At 53.1% G+C, this 15,861-nt stretch overlaps 2 protein-coding genes across 6 annotated transcripts in view; one reads left to right on the top strand and one right to left on the bottom strand.

Annotated features, from left to right (window-relative positions):
- The window catches only part of Macrod1 (mono-ADP ribosylhydrolase 1), a 181,800-nt gene that overhangs the window by 101,283 nt on the left and 64,656 nt on the right, over nt 1–15,861 (bottom strand). The gene's annotated exons all lie outside the window — the stretch shown is intronic.
- Flrt1 (fibronectin leucine rich transmembrane protein 1) overlaps nt 1–15,861 on the top strand; it is a 93,123-nt gene that overhangs the window by 57,220 nt on the left and 20,042 nt on the right. For both annotated transcript variants that reach the window (XM_045153872.1, XM_045153868.1), the window contains exon 2: nt 14,128–15,086. The gene's annotated coding sequence lies outside the window, so the exon portion shown is untranslated. The remainder of the gene's footprint in view (nt 1–14,127; nt 15,087–15,861) is intronic.

Here is a 15,861-nt window from a genome sequence, read left to right as displayed (position 1 = left end):
GACAGTGAGTGCCGGCCCACAATGCTATCAACAGCTGTCCTACTCTGTCCCCTTTTGGCAGGGATGCAGAGCAGGAAAGCGTACAGGCTGAGTCAGTTAAGGGAGCCAGCACAGGGTGAGAGTGGTCACCACCCGGGCCTGTGACAGGGGCGTCAGAGAGTGAGTCCTCCTCCAGTGAACCACCCTGCACACCCCTGCAGCCTGCCAGGTGCCTGGCCCATGGGGCTTCCCTGAGGAGTCTCACACCTCTGGGGTGGGGCTGGGGTTCAACACAGGTGTGGTCCTTGGGCAGGGCAAGCCCCTCCCCTGCCTTCTGAGGACGAAGCTGCTGATGGCAGGGGAAGTGTTCCTGGTTCAGGTCTCTGTACCCACGCATAGTAGGTCCTGCCACCTGGAAAGGACGGGGGTCAGGGTGCTGGTGCTGTGTGCCAGATCTGCCCTGTGTGACCTTCGGCAGGGCACTGACCCTCTCTGAGCCTCCCCTTGCCCCTTTGGAAAACAGGAGGGTTGAGCCAGGTGGCTTCTGAACAGTACAGTACATTCAATCCAGGTAACACAAAGGAGAGACGGTATCATGCCTAGGATCCAACAGTCCTGCCACGCTGAGCTCAAGACTTTCTAGAATGGGGCCAGGAAGAGAAGAGAAGACACTCTGCTAGGGAGTGGGGCATCATCCAGAACTCAGCTTTCAAGTCCCAAACAGCTAAGAGTCCATGACTCAGGGTGGGGGCTGGGAGAATTAAAACCATCTATCTGAGTGAGCAGGCTGATAGCGGTGGGACCGGAGCCCTCGCAGTCCTGGAGAACTGGCGATCGCGTGGAGTTTTTCCCATCCAGGAGCCTAATAGTCAGCAGTTTTTTACTGTCGCATTTCCTAGTGGGTAGGGAAGCCACAAATAAGTAAATTCGGGCAGCAGGGTACAATTATTGAGCCCAGTGCTTTATTCTCCAGCTCGTCTCTAGCCCAGCCAGCGGTGGATGGGTGGATCGATGATAATTTATGATGTGGCCCCGAGGGGGAGGGAGAGGGAACTAAATAACGCTCTCGCGCTCATCACACTCCCTGGACGCGCCTGCATGCTCACAGGTGGTTCACAGGTGGCTGGGACAACAGGGGCCAGACACAGAGGCCTTGGGAGAGGGGAAAGTGGGACCCAGCAGAGCTGGCCTCAGCAGCTGGCATGGCCAGAGGAGGGACAGTCCAGGCTGCATACCTGGCCATGCAGAGGTGTCACAGGACTAATATGAGAGGCAGGGAGTGATGGAGAGACGTGGTTTGGGTTTGTCTCGTGTAGGGCGTGCGGAAGCAGAGCCTGAGACCGGGGCTGGTCTGAGCTCTTAGAAATGCAGGCAGGAGGGCAGGAAAAGGGCTGAGGGTGGTGCTGCAGGCTGGGAACTCCAGTACCTGGGGGCAAGGCAGTCCCTACCTCTGGCTCTATTGATCTCAGACTGCTGGCTGTTCCAAGGAGGAGGTTGGAGCCAGGGGCAGCCATTGTCAGAGCTCCTGGAGAAGGGATCCAGGCAGCCAGCTGCAGGACTTGAGATACGCAGCTGCCTCACCTCTGGAGAAATAGCAGGTCTACCTGTCATAATCACGTACCTAGTGCATCACAGCTCACTTTCTGTCCCTCTGGGGGAAACTAGGAGACTACACTGGAACTTGGGGTGGATGGCATGTCAGCACAGAGGAGTCAGACTTGGGACAAAACCTGCAGAGGACTTGGAGTCAGGCTAAGACTGGAGGGGCTTCTCAGGTACCCAAGGCAGAGCAGTGGCTTCTGGAAACATGGAAGCCTGCAGGGCATGCTCCTTGGGGTGGGGATGGGGGTGGCAGAGAGTGAGGGTGTTCCACAGTGCCTCTGTAAACCCTGCTCCCATCACATACCTGTCCCACAGATAAGGAAAGTAACCAGAGACATCAACACATTTGCTGGAAGGAGGTGAAGCTACACTGAGGACCTGCTTGACTTTCCTACAGCTTTGCACACTGGGGAGGCATCTGGGGCCATCCAGTTTTGAGGTGGTCTTAGACTGACCCTTCAGTGTATCTGAGGCCTCTCTCAGGGGTCTTGAGAAACACTCTGAAGTCACTGGGGACACTGGAGTCCCCTTTGGGCATGCTCAGTTTGCTTTAGGGACAGTGAGGTAACTGTTTCACCTGATACCAGCTCCACGTGGAGGCCCAGTGCTTGGTGGTCTTCTAGCCAGGGCCAGGCAGGATTTGATATGCAAACAGACTGGTGAGTCGGGCTGCCTGTCCACTCTTAAAAAGGCCCCCTCCCGGAGCTCCCAAACAGTCATCCCAGACTAAGACAGAAAGTACACACTGGCATGCTGGGAAGGTGACCATCGGTCCTGGATACCATCCTGGGCCTATGGTGAAGGCTGGGTGGAATCCCAGTTTTCATCATGTAGCTTTGAGCCAGACCCTTAGCGATAGAGCCAGAAGGCGCATCATGGAGACCTCCTTCTACTCACCAACCCTTCATTTTGTCTTTTCCTGCTGCCTGGCTCCTCAAAAAAAACTTCAACATGGATGGTTTCAACAGAGGGGAACCAGTATTCCATGAAGGATGGAGAGATGAAAATGGATCAGACTGGCAGGCTAAGCAGCAGAGCAAGGCAGGGTGCTGGGGTGACCAGAGGACTATGACCCATTAGGGGAAGACACAGTTCCAGGGCCAAGCTGCTTTGGGCCCGTCTAGATGCTACCAGGGAGGTTGAATGTAGCTGAAGGGCTTGGTATGGAATCTAGAACAGGAGTGGGCAGGCAGCTCAGGGCAGAGGTGGTGTCTGCACCCCAGGCCAACCTATCAACCCCACCTCCCCTCTAATTCAACCCTCCCCCTGAATGCATTGGTGCCTACTACATGTTAGGCGAGAGCTGTGGCAGAGGCAGAGACATATTGGCCCTCACCATTGCCTGCCACCAACACAGGGCCAACCAATGCTTTGCTGGTAACTGGACATAGGACACAGGGCCTGTCCCAAAGCATGCTTCCAAGAGTGCTCAAACCCTGAGAGGGTAACAAGTGTCACAAAAATGAGGTGGACCTGTAGCCTCCTTTAGCCTTGAGCACAGGCCTTTCTTTCTGGGCCACTTGGGAAAGACTGGTATTTCCCTTGGTGTTTCTAGTTGCTGGGACACCAAGACATGATGGACTTCCTCGACCAGGCCCAGGAGGACTGGGAGCCCCAGAGCCTCCTGCTGTTCATAGTGGCTGAGCATCCCTCAGGAGCCCAGAACTGAACCCTGTCAGGGTAGACACAGGCGAGGCGGTGGCGGGGGAGGGGGAGGTATAGGAATCACCTCCTTAAATTTGCAGTCTGTTCCTTTGACTTAACTTGTTGCTGGGGCAAAGTGTTCCCTGTGTCTGGTATACTCAACAGATGGCCAGGCTGACAGAAAGCAGGGCAGAGGGGACTGAGGTGCTACAGAAGAGGCTGAGGACAAGGAAGTGTCGGGGGAGGCTGTGTGGGGAGGGGGACCGTTGTCAGCTGGAATCAAATGGCAGGTTCCTAGAGTGATTTTGTTTGTTTGTTTTGCTTTGTGTGTTTAGTGCTGGGATGGAGCTCAGGATCTTGCACATGGGTGAGTGCTCACCCCCAGCCCTGCCCTTTAGATTCCCCCTTCCAGTTGTATGCAGGCCGAAGCCCCAGCAGCCCGATATGCAGACGCAGCCAGAGGATCATGTGTGTGTGCAAAGTGGCTCAAGGATACCAACTTAGAGGCCAGAGGCCTTTCCATGAAGAAATCCCAGTCTTCTACTCATCTCCCTAACTGGGGCTTTCTTGGCCCACTCTGGGGTCCACAGTGGGCCTGAGTCCCAACCACTCTGCAGGTCACAGAAGGTCAGGGGCTCAAGTGTGATTTCTACCAAGCGCCTGCCTCTGAGTTGCCCACCCACACAGAATGGGGCAGCTCTGGGCTTTGATGCTCCAGATTGAAGGTACCAGGGGTCTCGTTAGCCACAGCTGCTGAGAGAGAGGCTCCTTATTAACACAAGTGTGCTATGGATCTTTTCCCTCCTCTGCTCCCTCCTTACGGCAGGCTCCCAAATGAAAAGGGACAAGCAGGGAGAGGCAGTAAGGAAACCCCCAGGGAGAGCAACAGTGGTGGTGGTGGTGCTGCTGCTGCTGCAAAGAGGAAGAAGCGCCCCCACCCTCACAGGGAGGAGAGCAAGGGCTGGCTGTGGTTATCAAATGCCCTCCCTTCCCCTTCCTCCCAGTCCAGCGGTTCTCTCTCTCTTGGGCTGTACTTTAAGTCCTTTTGAAGTGTTACAACCACTTTCTCCTCTTTCAATTAACAACAAGAAAAGGAAGCTAATGGCTTCCTGAGCCCCGTTGTAAATATTAAGAGTCTGGACACCCAGCCTGAGCGCTGCTCCCAGCTCTCCCAGCGGCCAGAGCATGCTTACGGGAAGGGGGGAGTGGGGTGGGGGAGATTTCCAACATGCAGGCGAAAATCCCCTGGCACCAGCTCCTCCTGGTGCAGGGAAATTGGTGGGCAGGAGGATACCTGTCCCTGGGGGTGGAGACAGTGAACAGAAGGGGAGCATGGAAGCTGACGCTAAGGCTGAGGCTGGGGGACACCTCTGGAGGGAAGTATAGCTTCTAGAAGCTGAACCTGGATAGCTTGGATGAGTCCGAGTGAGTGGCCTGGAGTCACCAGCTTGTGGCTTTGAATGCAGTTGGTGGCAGATCTCTGAGGACCTTCGTTGTTGCTGCTGTTTGTTTGCTTTTGTGAGTAGTAGGTTGTATGATTGACTGGTGTATGCACTTGTGTGTGTACATGCGTGCATGCCACGTGTGTGTGTGCGCATGAAGGCCAGAGGACTTCGGTGCCATTCTCTTGTTCTTCCTTGTATTTCCTAGAGGCAGAGTCTCTTCCTCAACCCGCAGCAGAACTGCCAGCAATTCTCTGGCCTCCACCCTCCTCACACCTCACCACAGACAGATGTATGTGGCCATGCCCAGCTGTTTACGTGGGTTATGGGAAATCGAACTTGAATAGGCTTGAGCCCTCCCAGGCTGTCAAGTGGCAAGCACTCTTAATTGCTGAGCCATCTCCAGATATGTGTGTGTTTATGGGTGCACCAGGACCCCTTGCCACTGCAAATGAACACTAGATGCTTGAATCACCTTTTGTGTCTGGCTTATGGGGTGGCTTGGGAATTGAATTTTTAAGCAAGTTCCTTTAACCACTGAGCCATCTTCCCATCACACCCTCCCCCTCTTTATTTTTGAGATAGGGTCTCATGTAGCCCAGACTAGCCTCCAACTGGCTAAGTAAAAGTTGATAGCCAAGTCAGGTGTGGTGGCACACACCTATAATCCCAGCACTTGGGAGTCAGTGGTAGAAAAATTGCTTTGAGTTTGAGGCCAGCCTGGGTCTACAGAGTGAATTCCAGGTCAGCCTGGGCTAGAGGTAAGACCCTACCTCAAAACTCAAAACAAAACAAAATAAAAAAAAAGACGGGTGATACACACCTTTAATCCCAGCACTCAGGGGCAGAGGTAGGAGGAGGATGGATGGCTATGAGTTTGAGGCCATCCTGAAACTATACAGTGAATTCTAGGTCAGCGTGGGCTAGAGTTGACTCTACCTCAAAAAAAAAAAAAAAAAAAAAAAAAAAGTTGATAACCTTGAATTCCTGTTCCCCTTTGCCTCTACCTCCTGAGTACTAGGATTAGAGGCATGCACCACCATGTGTAACAGGACTGCCTTTCTGGACATAACAGCTCGAGTGGGTGCTGATGGCTGCAGGGACCACGGCATGCACACTGGGTCCCCAGTGCCAGCAGAGAGTCCCAGGGGACTTGGGAGGGGGTTGAAGGACACACAACACATCCATGTTGGAGTCAGGACCTGAAGTGGGGGGGCGGGTAGATGTAATAGAGGAGGCCTGAGGTCCCTGTCATCCCATCAGCCTTCTCCCTGGAGGACTTCTAGCTGTGGCTACCTCCCCAGGCTTTTGTGAGCCATTGAGACACAGGGCCAGAAACACCTTGTTTCAGAATCCACTCAGTAGCTATAGCAAGTAAAGACAGATGTGGTAGCATACACCTGTAATCCTTGCACTCTGGTGGCAGTGTCAGGGGTACCACTACAAATCCAAGTGCAGCCTGGTCTACGTAGCAAGTTCCAGGCAGCCAAGAATACTTAGTAAGACCCTGTCTCAAAAAAAATAAAAATAAAAATAAAAAGCTACAGTGCTGTATAGACACTATCCACAGCCAGGGCTTAGGGCATGTGAGAGCACTCAGCGCCAGGGTGGCCAGGCACGGATCAGGGAGTCTGAGGGGCCAGCAAAGGGCACCATGATGGGGCAGGGCATGGTCAAGAAGTCACTGTTTTGCTGGCAAAAGCAAACCAATTTCCTGAAATCAGAGGTTATGACCTTGGCTGGTGGCACTAGATTCATCATCTTGGCTCCCTAATCGTGTCATAGACGCTGCTAGGTGTGGGAGCTGAGGTAATGCATGGCGGCTAGGTAAGGCCAGGCCGGCAGGGCAGCCTCCATCCTAGGACCAGCAGGCATGGGTCACCAGCTGCCCAGCAGAGGACATGCCACTCCTGCTCCATCCTTTAGGCCTAGAGTCCCTGTGCCTTCCTGAGGGGAAAGGAGTAGGCCAATGCAGGGCCTCCTTGTCACCTCCCAGGGACACCATCCTCGACTGCCACCCGTGCAGGCATCCTTCTGTAGCAGCTCAGGACAGTTGTCTGCCCTGATGGATGCCAGCTGCTCTTGGCCAGCTCTTCTTGGCATCTATTCATGGGCACAGGAACTATTCCTGCCACCCTTGCTCAAAGGAGATTTCAAAGTCAAGGAGGCCACTGAGGCCTCCCAGCTCCTGACTCACTGGGGACACCCCTTGCCTGCCTGGCAGCTGCTCTGTGTGCATTCCCGCTGCTCGGCTCCACTGGAGAACAGTGTCCTGGGCACCTGGGAGCTTCTTCTTCTCTCACACCCGACACCAGGCAGAAGGGAAGGGCCACAAGAAGACATGACACATGGCAGCGCAGGGCCCATGGGGCAGGTAGCTACTGTCCATTTCTGATGTGGCCTCTCAGCACCAGTGTTAGCGAGTAGAAATGAACTCCCAAGTCACCTCTGGCCACATCTGGCCATGCATGAAGCAAGGGAGAGAGGGGAGGTGGTAGGAATCATGTTTCCTTCAAAGGAGCTCCTGTCCCAGAAGTGTGGGCCTCTGGAGCTTGGTGCTCTGGTTACGTCTGTCTCTACAGGAGGGGACTGGTGATGGCCCAGGCCTATTAGCCTGGTGATATAGGCTCCTACAGCCACCCGCAGTCTGCCTGGGACACATACCCGTTGCTGAAAATCTGTTTTTTGTCAGGAAGCAGGCTAATTAGCAGAGTGGAGGCTGGGAGGGTTCACACTGCCTAAGCAGGCTCTCGCTTCCGCCCTTCTCACCCACTGCCTCTTAGGTGCTGTGCTGCCTTGCCAGGCCCGGCCAGACGACGACGCGCTGGAAAGAGGCAGAGGGAGGAGCTGGGCTCCCAGAGCAGGAAAGAGCAGGAGGAGTCCGGCTTCCAGCCCCCTCCCCCCACACTGTACTCCAGCTGCCCAAGACCCATGGGTGTGAGGCCAGGCTTGGGAACTGTACAGGAGGCTGGCCTTCTGTGGTGCTCCCAGGAACACTCAGCCACTCTCCGGTGAGGTGAAAAGTTGGTGCCCAGGCCATGTCTCCAGGGAGTGCAACAGCAGGCCTCCCTAATCAGCTCCTCTTAACCACAGAGCTTGCCGCCCCCAGCCTAGGCTTCTCCTTGCCTCTGAGGAGACTGCCCGTGCCTCCCTGGCACCTCCAGTTCTCCGCACAGCAGTCAGAGTGGTCTGCCTGAAGTTGCAAGTTGAATCATGCCTGCTCCTCCCTGTCTGAACACCCCCTTACTGGTCGCTGTTGCCCTTGGTATGAAGACCAGGCCCCTCAGCACAACATTCGTAGCTCCCCCAAGGAGCTGTCCCCAAGTCTAGGTCCCATCATTGCCCTTCACTGGCCCAGAGCTTTGCTATGCCAGCTTTCTTAGAACAAAAAGCTGTCCCACTCCGAACACACTGTTCCCTCCACCCCATAGGATCTTCCTGGCCCATTCTCTACCCTGTTAACCTTGTTCCCAGAGCTGTCTAGCTCCTTCCCTGACCTGTGGCCACCAGCCCTCTGCTGCTCTTAGGAATTAAGAACATGAGTATGGTCCATTGGCATGACAGGAGTGACCACCTGTGGCTGGCCGTCCTCAGGATGGAGACTTGGAACAAAGTCCCCGTTCGATCACAGCCTCTTCATCTAGAAGGTCAGGTGTAGGTGTTGGCCACAGCCTGAAAGTCTGAATCAGGAACAAGCCTCCTCTCTCCCAGCTTGCTCCAGCTTTACCCTACTGGCCACAATGGGAACTCTACCCTCTGAGCCACAGGGCAGCTCTGCCCATGGAGGGGATGGCATACTGTTAATTTCAAATGCCACTCCACTAACTCACCAGCCACAAAGCCCACCTGGGTTTGTAGCAGCACATGCCAGGCATCTGATTAATGACATGTACATAAAACTCCGTCCCTGAGAGCCATGGGTTGAAATGAAACAGGAGGGCTAATTGCTAATTTAGGAATTAATATGAGCTAGCGCAGATCTTAAAGACAGCGTGAACTGTAAACCTGAGGACCTGTTCTACTTCAACAGCAAGCCCCAAGGGCCAAAGGTGGGCCACAGCTCTGGAAGACAGACTGGTACCCCACCCGGCACTGCCACTAAGCTCATATGAGGCTGTCGCGAGAATCTGGAGGATCCTTGAAGTACATGTCATCTTTCCCAGGAAGCCTCCTGAGACCTGTCTTCTTTCCCCTAGGCTGGGCAGGGTGGGTTTCTGCTACCACAGGACCTGTGTGTGTGTCTCACACTGTAGTCCTGCTAACCACTGGCCTTCCCATGGGCTGAGGCCTCCTGAAGCCTGTTGCTCCTGTTTCCTCAACGTCTTACACAGTGACTGGAATATGACTGGACTCAGGGTTTGCTAGATAGAAGTGGAAATGGAAATAGGACGGATGAATGGAGATGGAAGGAGAGGAGGATGCAGGGAAAGTGGATGGCTGGGTGGGTGATAGGCAGAGGGAAAATGGTTGAATGGAGAAATGGGTAGATGAATAGAGAGAGCTGGAGGTATAGAGAAAATGGAAGAAGAGAGGGAGTATTGGAGGGGTGGGCATGAGAAACCCAGGCTGGCCCAAGGCACCATGTTTGCCTGGTGGCATAGTCCTGCTGCACTGGGTCTTGACATGGTGCTGCAACAAGGGAACTGGCCTTGAATTTGGGTCCCTGGCTCTCCTACATGTTGAGCAACCTTGTAAAGTCCCTTCCCATCTCCTTAGCCAATGCAATGGTGTTAGCCTCCCTGCCATGCCAGCTGGTTGGTCCAGGCTATCCCATCAGGAGAGATGACAACACAATGATATGAAAAGGATCCATCCAGTGTGTGGCTCCTGCTGGATAGTGGGTATGCACAGGCAGATCAGAGCAGGGCTGAAGGACAGAGCATTTGGATGTTTTTCTTCTTCTTCTTCTTCTTTTTTTTTTTTTTTTTGCCTCCAAGTGCTGGGATTAAAGGCGTGCGCCGCCATGCCTGGAGTTTGCTGTTTTTCTTCTCTTGCAGTTTTTTTTGTCGGGGGGGGGGGGGGCCTCATGTAGCCCATGCTGGCCTTGAACTAACTACATAGCTAAGGATGACCTTGAATCTCCACTCCCTGGGTACTGGGGCTACTGGCATGACATCATTATGCATAGTTTATCAGTGCTGGGCATCAAACTTGGGGCTTCCTGCGTGCTAGGCAAGGCCACTCCCACCTGAGCAGCATCCCCAGCCTTCTAACGGGAATCTTCAAGGAAGGAACACTGCAGGAAAGGGCCCACATTTCACACATGCACATTGGCATGTGTATTCATATTGGTCTTTGGATTCATGTGTCTGCTTGTAAATGTGTATTCATGAGCGTGTACTTAACATGTGTTCCTGGGCAGAAATGTGTGAATGTGTGCATGCATCATGACCATGGGTTTACTCACATGTCTGTCTATATGTGCCTGGGTACAGATGTGTTTATGGGTAAATGCACATATGTCATCATGTGTTGTTGGTAAGACTGGTATGTTTACCCTTTTTGGTGTATGTGTGTGTGCATGCATGTGCATGATCGTGTGTGAGTGTGGGCATGTGCAGCATGTGTGTTGAGGTCAGAGAAGAAACTTTCTGGTGTTGGTCTTTGCCTTCCCCCTTGAGGCAGGGTCTTTCATACTCACTACTCACTTCTGCTTTCAGTAAATCCTCTCTTGTCTCCTCTGCCTTCCCTCTTGCCATCTGCATGCTAGTGTTACAGATGCTCATGGGGTCTGGGATCCAAAGTGAGGTTTTCAGACTTGCGTGTTTTGTCCATTGAGCCATCTCCCCAGCTCTTCGTGTGCCTGCCTTTCTACATTCATGTTTGCCCATGTCAGGGTATGACATGTGGGCCTGGTTTTGTGCACATGTGGTATGTGTTCACATGCTTTCATGGGTGTCAAAACATGCATGGCTATAATGAGTCACTTCCCCTGGGGGCACTATAAGGTTGTGAGGGGAGGGTCAAAGCTGGTGGACAGGGCTGGCCAGGCCTGTGGGGCCTCTGAAAGCTGGGGGAGCCTGAGGAAAGCCACTACCATGGGATGAACCTGCCTTCTTCCTTGACCCGTGATTTCAAAAGAAGAACTAAGTGGTTTGTCTATCATGGGAAGGTGTGTGTGTGGGGGGGGTCAGAACTCCAGGCTCTCAGGACTCAGCCATCATGTGTGTGTGGCAGCCCAGCCACCCACACCCAACCCCAGCAGTATCAAACAATTTCCCAGGCCCAGCCAGGGAGGCAGATGACCTCATTGGACTCTTTCCACCTCTCGCTTTCATAGAGAAATTACAATTTATAATTGGATGAAATCACACGGGTGGTAATAGCAATAAGGGCTTGAGCTGCAGCCGCCACTGCCCCCTCACACAGGGACAGGCCTATTTTCCTTCCTGCCCAACCCCACTGTGTGCTTGCCTGAGGCCGTGCCCACCTGCCCGCCACCCCCCCCCCCCGTGATCATTCTGACTTGTTGAACACTGGGGACATGGCTCAGTGGCTAAAGGCCCTTGCTTATATTATGGTCTGGCCTAGCTTACTGGTTCTCTGCCTCTTGCTTCCTGAGGAAAGTGGTCCTGAAAAGCCCTTGGCCTGTCACCCCTGCATGCCCCTGGCTGCACACTCTTTTTCCACATGTGTTCCCTGCCAGCTACAAACCCTGTGGGCAACTTGTCCCAATTCAGGTGTGAGTTTATTTATTTATTTTTAATTTATTTACTTGAGAGAGAGAGAGGCAGAGAGAAAGAGGGAGGGAGGGAGGGACAGAGAGAGAGAGAGAGAGAGAGAAAATGGGTGCACCAGGGCCTTTTGCCACTGCAAATGGACTCCACTTTGTGCATCTGGCTTTACTTGGGTACTGGGGAATCAAACAAACCCTGGCCTTTGGGCTTTGCAAGCAAACACCCCCAACCACTGCACCATCTCTCCAGCTTCTAGGTGTGGGTTTATTAAGCAGGAGTCCTAGATGTCCTTGTTTTCATTTCAAGCATTTCTTGAATCCACCTTCGACCCTACACAGAGAAGTGCCCAAATGCACCCAGCTGGATACAATTTCAAACCAGAGACGTACTCTCAGCTCTGTAATGAAAGCCCCTTTCCAAAGACTGGCTCCCACAGGGGACGTGGGACACCTGGACTAGGGCCTTCCATGGATGGCTGCCAGCGAGAGGGCGGGGACAGCTCAGTTTGTTTTGGATTCCTGAGAGAAGCCTGTACTGCCCAGTTCTCTGCAGGGAAGGCAGCGGGGTAGGGGGTGGGGGCGAGGACTGACCTGCCTGGATGGATGGAGGCTATTGACAATGAGACCAACTTCCTGGGCTTATTCTCAAATCCCAGCCTTGATGGCCTGTTGGAGCTTTCAGATGACATTTAGCAAGAGGAACGTAACCTAGGGGGAATGTAGCCAGCTGTAGGCTGGGTGGTTTCCCTGCAGGAGCAGTAGCTCCCAAAACTTCATTTTTCTCTTCCCAGTTCTTCCATACCTAGGAAAAAGGAAAGCAGATAGCTGCAAGCTGGGCATACCAAGCTGCTTATTATCTGTGTTTGAAAAGAGACAAGAAGGGCTGGAGAGATGGCTTAGCGGTTAAGCACTTGCCTGTGAAGCCTAAGAACCCCAGTTCAAGGCTCGATTCCCCAGGACCCATGTAAGCCAGATGCACAAAACGGCACATGCATCTAGAGTTCATTCGCAGTGGCTGGAGACCCTGGCACACCCATTCTCTATCTATCTGCCTCTTTCTCTCTCTGTTTGTTGCTCTCAAATAAATAAACCAAAAAAAAAAAAAATTAAAAGGGAAAAGAGACAAGAAGACTGGGCAGATGGACAGCAGTTAAAAGTACTTGCTTGCAAAGCCTGCCAGCCCAGATTCAATTCTCCATACCACATGAGCCAGATGCATGTATCTAGAATTTGTTTGCAGTGACAAGAAGCCCTGGCATGCCTATATCTACTAATTCATTCTTTCTCTATCTCTAATAAGTAATACTGTTTTTTAAAAAAGAAAAGTGGTGGGCTGGAGAGATGGCTTAGCAGTTAAGGCACTTGCCTGTGAAGCCTAAGGACTCATGTTCGACTCTTCAGATCCACATAAGCCAGACACACAAGGTGACGCAAGCATGTGCACACAAAGTGATGCACATGTCTGGAGTTCAATTACAGTGGCTGGAGGCCCTGGTGCACCAATTCTTTTTTCTCTTTCTCGCATTAAAAAATAAAAAAGGCCAGGGCTGGAGAGATGGCTTAGCAGTTAAGCGCTTGCCTGTGAAGCCTAAGGACCCTGGTTCGAGGCTCGGTTCCCCAGGTCCCACGTTAGCCAGATGCACAAGGGGGCGCACGTGTCTGGAGTTCATTTGCAGAGGCTGGAGACCCTGGCGCACCCATTCTCTCTCTCTTCCTCTATCTGTCTTTCTCTCTGTGTCTGTTGCTCTCAAATAAATAAATAAATAAAATAAAAAAATAAAAAATAAAAAAGGCCAGTCTTTTCAGCTTGCCTCAAAGAAGAAAGAGGAAGAAGAGGAGCTGGAGAGATGGCTTAATGGTTAAGGCACTTGCCTGCAAAGTCTAAAGACTCAGGTTGAATTCCCCAGGAGCCACATAAACCAGATGCACAAGGTGGCATATGTATCTGGAGTTCATTTGCAATGGCTGGAGGCCCTAGCACATCCACTCTCTATATATTTGCCTCTTTCTCTCTACCTCTCTCTTTTTCTCTCCCCTTTCAAGTAAATAAATAAAGTATTATTTAAAAAAATAAGAAAAGTGACAAGAGGTGGGGACAGTAATCTCAGCACTTTACCAGGATTTCCAGGAAGTGCTATTCAAGAAAACAGGATCTGAGGCTGGAGATGTAGCCTGGTTGATAGGTTGCTTGTCCTGCATGCCAAAGACCTGGGTTCGATCCCCAGCACTGCATAAACTGGGTGTGGTGGCACATAGGAGATAGAAACAGGAGGATCAGGAGTTCACGGTCATTCTTGGCTGTATAGTGAGTTTTAGACCAACCTGGACTACATGGGATACTGTTTCTAAAAACAAAACAAATAGCCAGGTGTGGTGGTGCACACCTTTAATGCCAGCACTTGGGAGGCAGAAGTAGGAGGATTGCTGTGAATTCGAGACTACCCTAAGACTACATAGTGAATTCGAGGTCAGCCTGAGCCTAGAGCAAGACCCTACCTGAGAAACCAAAACCCAAACTAAAACAAAACAAAAACAAGTAAACAAACAGACAAAAAAACCACATCAGTACCTGGGACTGGGTATGTGGCTCAGTGGTAGAGTGTTTCCCTGTCATGTGTGACAGTCCTGGGTTTATTCCCTAGCATCACAAACCAAAACCAAAGCCAGGCTGAGAAGGCATGGGCGAACCGGGGCCACAGCCTGACAGCCCGCTGCCCTGCCGGCACCCGTTGCTGTGTGCTTTCTGATTTCCTTGGGCTTGATTGCTTGTGTTGTTTTTGGCAGGTGAGGAAGCGAGTGGATGAGGACTCCTCTCTGGACAGACAAGCCCAAGGGCTGAAACAGGAATAGCAGGAACACCCCACCCTCTCCTCTCCAACTCAAGAAGCCTCTCTCTGTCCAAGAGCAGCCAAGCAGACTGGCCCCTGAGCTGCCCCCCCCCCAAAGCGGCTCCCCAAAGCGGGGCACACGGGCCTGACAGCTCAGCAGCGTGAAGCGAGGCGAGGCGGCTGCAGCCCATGGCGAACATCTGAACTCCTCTGAGGGGTAACAGCCCCCTCTCACACACACACAGCTTGAGTGGCAGGAATACCGATTCTTTGGAGAGTGGCTCCCTCTCAGCTCTGTCACGCAAGAGTGCTCTCTGCACTGAGCCCATTCTGCCAAGTGACTTAAAGGGATTTTAAAAAGAAAGAGAAAAAAAAAAAAAAACCTTGGTAAAGAAAACGGGGGTAACAGCCCCACAGCAGCCTTTCAGAAGAGGTGGCAGTCTTCAGACAAAAGGCCAAAGTTACAAAGAGCTGTAGTGGAAGTGGCCGCAGTGAGAGGCCACCCTCCCCGAGGACAGGCACTGGGCTGTAGGACATGCCCTGCTCAGGAATCCCCAGGGCTGCGGGGGGGTCCCCTGTGTACCCAAAGTGTATATCCATCCCTTGCACCAGGGGGTAAAGCCAGTAGCACCCTTGCCTCAGGGTGCTGAAGATGCAGCTTGGGACCCACAGCCTCATCTGAGGCCCAGAAGACAGAAGCGCGGGCGGCTCTTCCTCCCCAAACACCCCAGCGCTGCCCACTGCTCCAGCTTTGCAGTCTAAACAAGTGGCTCTGGGCCTGTTAGTGCCCTGGAGCCGGGGATGTGAACGTGACATGGAGCCACTGCTTCCCTAGGAGCCACACTGTCAGCAGGGCCTCTGGATCAGCGACCCCAGTGGGACCCAGCGGCTCTGGGGGCCACAGCAGCACAGGAGGTAAGAGTGAGGGGCAGGGTGGAAGAAAAAAGGGCGCCAAGGTGGCCCGGGAAGGCAACAAGGGCTCCTGAAGCACAGAGTGGGCATAGCACATGAAGAGACAGCTAGGTCCAGCCCTGTGAAGGCCCTCTCTCACTGGTTGGTCAGGGCAGAGCTGTCTCAGGTCTCCAACCCCATCCTACCCCTGCCATGCCCCGTTTCACAAACAGGAAGCCTCTGCTTGCCAGGCTGGGGATCACCTGCTATATGCTATCCCCCCCACCTTGGTGGGCAGCCAGATCTAGGGAGGGGCCTCTGGGAGTAAACTGCAGTGGGAAGGATCTCCTCCTTCTGAGCCCCTCCCTGTCAGAGTTGCTGGTGATACGGTCTGCACAAAGGGGGACTAGTAAGGCGGCGTGGTAGGTTGAAGCAGGTGCTTCAGGAACGTGGGCCATCGTCCTTGACACCAGCTACCCCTGATCTGGCTGGAATCCCCGAGCCCCCTCCACCACAACCTGTCCTGGCCCCCTGCTGTGGCCACGGAGACCCAGGTTGGACATGACTCAGACCCACCACCCCAGGCATCACCTGCTGTTTTCTAGCACAGTCCTTTTGTTAGTTAGAGGGAAAACTAAGGCCAAGAGGGGCAGTGAATGCCCCAAGGCCATGTAGTAGGCAGTTGGTCTATGCCTGGGCAGGGATCAGGCTCTCACAGGGGAGGAGGGGAAGGCGGGAAGGCCAGAAGCGCCTAGGCAAACACTAATCCCCAGCAACCTCCAGCAGTGAGCAGCAGTGA

The sequence above is a fragment of the Jaculus jaculus genome, chromosome 1, assembly GCF_020740685.1.
Source record: "Jaculus jaculus isolate mJacJac1 chromosome 1, mJacJac1.mat.Y.cur, whole genome shotgun sequence".
NCBI classification, from domain to species: domain Eukaryota; kingdom Metazoa; phylum Chordata; class Mammalia; order Rodentia; family Dipodidae; genus Jaculus; species Jaculus jaculus.
This window is presented reverse-complemented; position numbering and strand designations above follow the sequence as displayed.